The sequence below is a fragment of the Columba livia genome, chromosome 2, assembly GCF_036013475.1.
Source record: "Columba livia isolate bColLiv1 breed racing homer chromosome 2, bColLiv1.pat.W.v2, whole genome shotgun sequence".
In the NCBI taxonomy this organism is placed as follows: Eukaryota; Metazoa; Chordata; class Aves; order Columbiformes; family Columbidae; genus Columba; species Columba livia.
The window spans coordinates 78,203,853-78,211,512 of record NC_088603.1 but is presented as its reverse complement, the minus strand read 5'-3'; the positions used below and the strand labels follow the sequence as shown (position 1 = coordinate 78,211,512).

At 34.3% G+C, this 7,660-nt stretch overlaps 1 protein-coding gene across 1 annotated transcript in view; it reads left to right on the top strand.

Moving 5' to 3' along the window:
- The first annotated feature begins 1,035 nt into the window (after positions 1–1,035).
- The window catches only part of LOC135578557 (uncharacterized), a 28,849-nt gene continuing 22,224 nt past the window's right edge, over positions 1,036–7,660 (top strand). The window contains exon 1 of the mRNA XM_065052598.1: positions 1,036–2,050. The gene's annotated coding sequence lies outside the window, so the exon portion shown is untranslated. The remainder of the gene's footprint in view (positions 2,051–7,660) is intronic.

The following is a 7,660-nucleotide window of genomic DNA, read 5'->3' as shown; positions in this document are numbered from 1 at the left end:
GATAAGTATTTGGAGCCTAAAATTGACAGATAAATATTTACCATTGAGCTAAAGAACAGAAAAGACCATTGTATTCTATTCAGCTTGACATCCTGTGTAACAGAGGTCACATATTTTCACTCTGAGAAAAATACATTTTAGATACATGAGTACTAGACAATATGGATTTATTACATTGTGAGAGATAGACAACTTTGGAAAGGCAGAAATGTCAAAGAATATTATATTACTATATAATGTATACTGTGGACACACAAAAGTTATTAATGCACAGTTGTACTACCATAGTCATACCTGGTGGTAGTTAATACAAATCCTATTAGCCAGAAGAAGTCTTGTGATAATTTTCTCCCCGGAAAAAAAATAAAATAACTACTTATACTCACAAGCCTGACATATAGTGAAGGTAAAGGATACAAAGAGACAACTTTAATCTCAGATCATGGGATGAATTAATGACATTCCAGAACTGGCAAAAAGAAAGGATGTAACAAAACAGGCTGACTAACCTGCATCTTCATTAAGGATTTGTTGGACTGGTGGAATAAACCACACCTACTGTATCAAATCAAGTTTTATGAGACAAAAAAGGCCTGCAGGAGTAGACCTGTAAATATGTTAATAGTTCATAAACCTGCTGGGCATAATCACAGTGAGTTACAAATGGATTAAGGACTAAATCAGTGGTCTGAAGGCGAACAAACATAATGTCTCACTTGAAAAAGATTACAAACAGCGTCACGTTTAGTATTTGTTCTGAGAGGGCCTGAATGATCAGCAGCATCATTAAACTGATAGCTACAGCACAAATATATTATGACATTGTGTAAAACAACAAACATGCATAAGATACTAAAAGAATTGTTGGAAGGTTATTTGAGTACTAAAAAAATATTTTTCCCACAATGTGTTTTCACTTGAGTCTACTTCTATGAGATTATAATTAGGGTCAGATATTTTGATACAAAATTGTAATTATATCTCCTCTATGCAAATTGCAAAGTCAAATCCTGAGTATTAGTTTTCACCAAATACTAGACAGAATTAGTGCATTCTGATAAATGAAACAAACAAATGTTCTACTCAGAGTTCTCTGAAATGAACTACAGAGAAAACAGAGAGCTTGCTGCATTAAGGAACTGGTACATTTATATGTGGTGGGTTTTTTGTGTGTTTTGGTTTTTTTTTTACCTCCTCCCACTCCTTGCCCCCAGCATCTTTGTGAGTGAGGTAAGAAAATGAACACTCCTTGCAAGAGGACTGAGTTCATAACTGTCACAAAACACTGGAAGTCAGCATGATAATGAGTCAATTTGTGTGGAAATGAACCCATTATTGCTAATGTTTTGCTGACTCCCGACTGATTCAAGAACTCCTTAACAAAATTCAAAACACAAGAAGGAGGGGAAGTTCATGAATTTTGCAAGTGATGAGTGAAGAAACAAATGGGTCTTTTCCTCATTCATATTCAAGTTCAGTGATCTACCCTGTGCCCTGAAAAGCCGGTCCCAGAATACACTTTGGGGAACATTAGTTCATACAGAAGTTCTTATAGCTGAATTGTAGAAATTCTCATTAAGTGGAAAAGAAAGTGCTGATTGTTTCTAATTTTTAAGTATTTCCTAACAAAACAATACTTTCAAATTAATAGGTTTTTCAATGAGAAGAAAATAGAACTTTCATGTAAGAAATTTCAGGAATTATCCTGGAAGATATTGATTCTCATATAATAATTCAGATATATGCACAAATCTGGCCCTCATGCAAATGATGTTTTTAACAGGGCCATTTCCTGGTAGGGCTTATTAATATCACAACTAATTTCTACACCCAACCCACATATTTAAATTCATCAAATTTTTTTTTTTTTTTTTTGCTTAAAATAAGCCCACAAAAGAACAGGAAACAGATGGTATCTGCAGCAAAGGTAATATGCGAAGTTTTTATTTTTTTTATCTAAGAGGATTATTGAGAGTTTTATCACTATGAGCTGCAGAAAATTTAGAAAACTTCTGCTGTGAAGAATGTTGGAAGAGCAGGAGTTCATGAGGTAGGTACAGTTCAGATAAACATCTCAACTCTAAACTCAAAGATTACGCTAGAAATCTTGTTCTTGTGTGCTTGGATAAGGAAGTGCAGAAGCGCATCACATGAAGTTATAACTATTTTATGAAGATTCGATTTTCTTATTTTAAGAATTACGGAGTGAAATTTGCATTGATACTATTTTTAAAGACTGCTGCTTCTTAGATTAGGTTAAGATGATACAGGGTCCAGTTATCACTTAATAATTTATAATATTTTATCTACTTCAATCCATACTTAAAAACCCTAATTACCTTAACTAAAATTTTGGGAAATCATTCTTCATTATGATACAAATTACTTCAGTCAAAATTACATTAACATTCAGGTTATATTGCCATGGTCAGTACAATTGTATTTCTTTGCTGCTGAGCTACATGTCTAGCAAGAAACAGAGACAAACTAATTTAAGGAAAACATACGTCTTTTATTTTCTAGCTAATAATCAAGATTTATAATAATAATTTTCTCAGTGTGACAACTATAGACTGGTACTACACTTTACACAATCTACTCAAATTAATTTTTTTTCTGCCTTTTTTTTTTTTTAATTAATTTGAAACACCTTGAGTGGCTAAAAAGGCTTTGGCTTCATGTCTGAAGTAGGATATGTCAGAGCATGACTACCTCTTAGCCTGATACCTAACATTACCTCACCATCCTTTATCTTTCTGCTAAAGTAAAATATCACAACTTATTTTCCTTTACAGTTAAGCCTAGAAATTCCAAAATTTTTACCTTGCTGATGGTTTAAATGAAGATCAAACAGTGTAGTTAGGGGAAGTAAATGGCAGTGATATAATTACGTAAAACTTCATGTATTTTGTGTGTGATTTCTGCAGGCTGTTTTTTAATGACTGGAAGAACACTAACTGTTGTGCTGCTGAAAAGTCACTCCAGAAAAGGTTTTGACACTGTAGCATAGATCAGAGAAAACTGAGGTAATTTTAAGAAAGTAGTGCTTTTAACTGGATACAACAGGAAATCTAGGTCTCCATGTGTCTTCATTACCAGAACAAGTTCAGTTTAATTCAATTGAGGTATCTTTATGCTACTATGTTTTATTTACATACCTGAGAGGTATTTGATTCATACTTATTCCTCTTCTTCCTCCACACTCTAGAAGTGAAATTAAATGGCAACTAATTTTGCACCAATCAACACCACCCATTGAGCCCATGACTTGCTCCTGAGATCCCTGTTTTTAAGTGACAGGCCTGACAACAAGTGGGTTGCAAATCACATTAATTGCACTGATGACTCGGAGAAGTCCTTGCCTCTGGACCTCCCAGGAGTTTTGCCTGGCACTTGTGTTTCCCCATCTATTACCTCATGTGACAGAAGATGAGTAGAAGAAGCAAAATGTCTAATTAGAAGTGTGTTGCTGCAGACAGAACAGTGAGCATAGTTTGCATACTCTGCCCACCTCTTATGTTAAGGACAGAGAGTTTTTGGAAACAGCAACAATATTATATTTTTGACAGCAAAAATATCTCCCAAAGTGTTGCAAAGGGTTACTCACATGCAGAAAAGAGTTTAGTTGTGAGCAAATTACCATCAAGAAACACTGTTTTCCCTAAAGAGCTCTCATTGTAATTCTGCCTGTCAATACCAGATGAGTATCTGATCACTCACGTTATCCACTCAGCAACAGTAGCTGATCAGTAGCTTTAAGTTATTTCCTCAAGTGCTATTTATTTGCTACCTGTCATTCAGCCTCTGCAGCACAGCGTGGGTGAAAAAAAAAAGGTTAGATTTCATTTCTGGGAACCTCTGAAGATTTGTGCTCTTCAATGGAGATTCACCTGCACATAGTGCACTTGATCTACAAAAGCATATTTTACACAGATGGAACACATTGTAATATGTTATTTCAGTGATCAATTTCTCCCTCATGAAGAGAAATATGTTCCAGATAAGCTTCAAAAACACACACTTTAGCACCAGAGCAGATATAGCAGTTTATGCAGGTAGAGAAAAGAGCTGTAATCTTGTTAGGAGGAGTTATATCACAGATGGAATTTCTTTGAGTATATAGACCTTAATTTACTATCTTCATGAATCACCTGAGCAGACAACTCAACTTCAATAAGCTTAAATTTTTGACAAAAAAACCTGCATGTAGTGAAAAAAGTAGAACCAAAAGTTATATAAGCAGTTCCCACTATGGAAGGATAAAGAATGAGATTATTGTGTGCACCAGCTGACTGATGTAATATTAAAATAGTACTGAGACATCTGCAGAAGGAAAAAGAAAATCATTGATTGCTTAAAAAGAGAAACTAATTGGGATGAGGTTAAAGCAGAAGCACTATGCATGACCATTCTGCTCTGTAACTTCATTATGAAACACTGAAGTATTGATGCAATTTAAGCTCTCATTCGGAGGACACTGATAAAGTTTTTCAGTGTCTGAAAGAAGGAGAGTTTTTTGAATAAAAACTTTTTCTAAAGTAAAAGACCTGGAGTTTATAATACTTGTTACTACTGAATCATATTAAAAATTCAAAACAATATGTAGACTGAAAAGTTGTTAGTTCTTAGTTGTTTTGCCCTTTCTTTCATTTTTTCCCACATCACATCCTCCCCAACAGAGCTGGTGGTGAATAAAATTCAAAGTTACAGGAATGTTTCCCAAGTATGTGTGCATATGACTCTGCCTCAGGCTCTAGCCTCCTACTGACACTGCACAGAGAAGTATTCCAGGAAGCCAGTGAAGCTTTAGTGAGATTCATGTCTCTGCCTAGAGATGTTTTCAGGATATATTCAAAAGCCCATTGTGTGATGGAGAGTGCAATGCACTGCAGTATGATGCAGGTGTATCAGAACTTTGTGACTCAAACTGGGTTGAGAAAGAGGATAAAAATAATTTTTGACTGCCACTAACATACAAAAGCCGGAACTGTTCTGCCTCTACCCCTTTTATCTGCTGCCAAAGGACAAACATCTGTCTGTCTGACACAGAGTAAAGCATTGTCAAAAGAAAAATCCAGGAACAAAAATGCAGATTCACCAAGAAAATAACTATTTTTATCTTAAACCATTTCTCTGCTTATATTTAAAATAATTCTGATACTTTTTATCTTTTAAATATTTCATATATTTCTGAACTAAATGTAAAATTATGTAACAAAAATATTTTAAAAAAAGGAAAAATAATAAACAAGAAAACAAAAAAATAAAATACACTCCACCCATCTCTGGTGTTTTCAGAAGTACAGGAACAAAGTTAGATTGTGAAAATGTCATGAAATTACATTCCATCCACATACCATGTTTTCTTCTGAAACTGTTTTATAACTCCGGTGATTTGACAGAAAAAAAAAAAAAAAAACAAAAACACCACCACCCTTTACTGAAACATTAAATTAAACAATTTTGTTTCCACCTAGAAAGGTCAGTCATCATGCTCTCTTTGTCAAAGTATTTTTTTTCTTTGCGTTGTATTTAATTAATTTAAGCTTGGCGCATATAATTCTTGAATAACAGCCCTTAACACATTTTGAAACAATGGATGATAATGGACAATCATATTGCCTCTCTAAGGATTTTCCTACATAGAGAAGATAATTTGCAGCAATCTAGGGTGTAAATTTATAGCATGTTCATCACTTCTTATTGACTTCACCTGCAAACACTCAGTGCTCCATACCCATAGGGTATTATACCATACTTTGCCAGTGGAATCAATGGCCTCAAGAAAAAGACATAGTAGGTAGAAGAATTTTTCACACAGGCAGTCAGTATTGAGAGCACTGTGAATTTATGTTCTAATTTATATTCATTATTTTTCACTAACTTGACTGCATAGGCAAATCTTAACATTTCAAATCAAAGAAATATACAAAACATTTTATAGTGACTGCTGTTTTAATTTCATTGATTACATAACGTGTACACACTGAGGTTGATTTTCCTTTCCCCACAATCAAAACTGAACAGACCCTGTTTCAGAGTTTTTCTAGAAGTGTGATATTCCTCTTTCTTTTGAATGCACAAGCATTTCAACATGCTTTTTCAGATTAAACATTTCTGCAACAAGCCAGGGAACAGGCAAAGAGGTGGTATAAATAGTAACCACAGAGGAGCCAGTCCAAAACGATGTGTGAAGAGTTTATGAAAATGTGACTCTTCCCAAAATCTAATTTTTATTGCTAAATACTTCTGAGTCCCAAATCTTAACTGAAACGACCAGATCTGAAGAAACCTGTCCTGTAGACATGAGGTCTTCAACAAAGGAAAATGTTACTTCGAACATCTAGTCCAAGAGGTGTCCTCAACAAAGCCTAGGAGTATAAACTGGAAGAGGAGGTACAGACTGCAGGGACAGTATTCCAACTTAGGCAGTAGCTCTCTGGGATGAGATGGAGACGAGACAGCCCCAGCAGCTAAAAAGCATTAGGACCGCTAATGCAATCCAGTTAATAAGAACAAGAACAACTGAAAAAAAAATAATATCATAGAATGATGCAAAATGTGTGCAGTTGCTGACTATAATGTGGATTCTAAGTAAGATCAGAAGTAAATGTAATAAGAAAGAGTAGATAGTCAAAACCAAATAGGAATTAACACATTAGAACAGAAGTTCATGCGTAAATTCAGAGATGACAATTTAGCAGAAGCTTGAAGTCTCTCCAAATGAGAACTCTCGATGAACAGATTTAGTGGAAGAGGTTTCAGGTCCAGACCTTTCTTTCACTGTATTATAAAAATTACTTTAATTTGTAAAAGATTGCTTCATATATTCTTATCTTATCTTGATCTAAATAAGGTTTAAATGCTGTCTACTCACTGCTTTGCAACCAGGCTATTTCTTCTGACTTGTAGCTGCAGAAAAACCCACTTCATATTTTTTTCCTACCCATATTTCCCTAATGGTTATCATATATTATTTCTTATCTTATGACAAGTACTATTCTCAGGTCTATTCAAAGAGTTGGAGTCAAATGATCAAGTATCTGCCTGTTCCCAGACTTGCTGAGAGCACAGAGTGAGTATGGATACAGAGGAAAGTTTATGTGTTATCCAGAGGTCTGTTAAGACTGTTTTGAGGTTTACAGATAAATGAATACGTGGACTACTTCATTGCTTGAGGAAGAATCATTCTCTATCTGATCAGTAACTGTTTATATGATCTGAAATTGTCAGTGATTCAGTATTTTGGTTTAGTATTTTGCACTCAACATCAGAACTAAACTAAAGCATGGTCAAATGCTAATGTGAACACACATTAGCCAAGCATATTAGGATGGAGATGAATAAATGGAGAATATGAGTTTCTAAGTGTAGTTTGAGAAGATCAGGTATATTCTCAGTGCTAAAATCACACGTGTAATAAAATATAACTAATTTTCTGTGTAATAAATTGAATTCTTTGTAAGGAATCTAGGCATATGTTTATAATGATAACAAAAATACTTATCATTTGTAGTGCTCTGTATTTGTACATAGCTCACCAAACACTTGATCTCACCACACATTTGTGATGAAGGTATATATTTTTCCACTTTTTAAATAGAAAGAATCTAACACAATACTCAGAATGATGTAATCAGTTTTCAAAAAAAAACCAAAC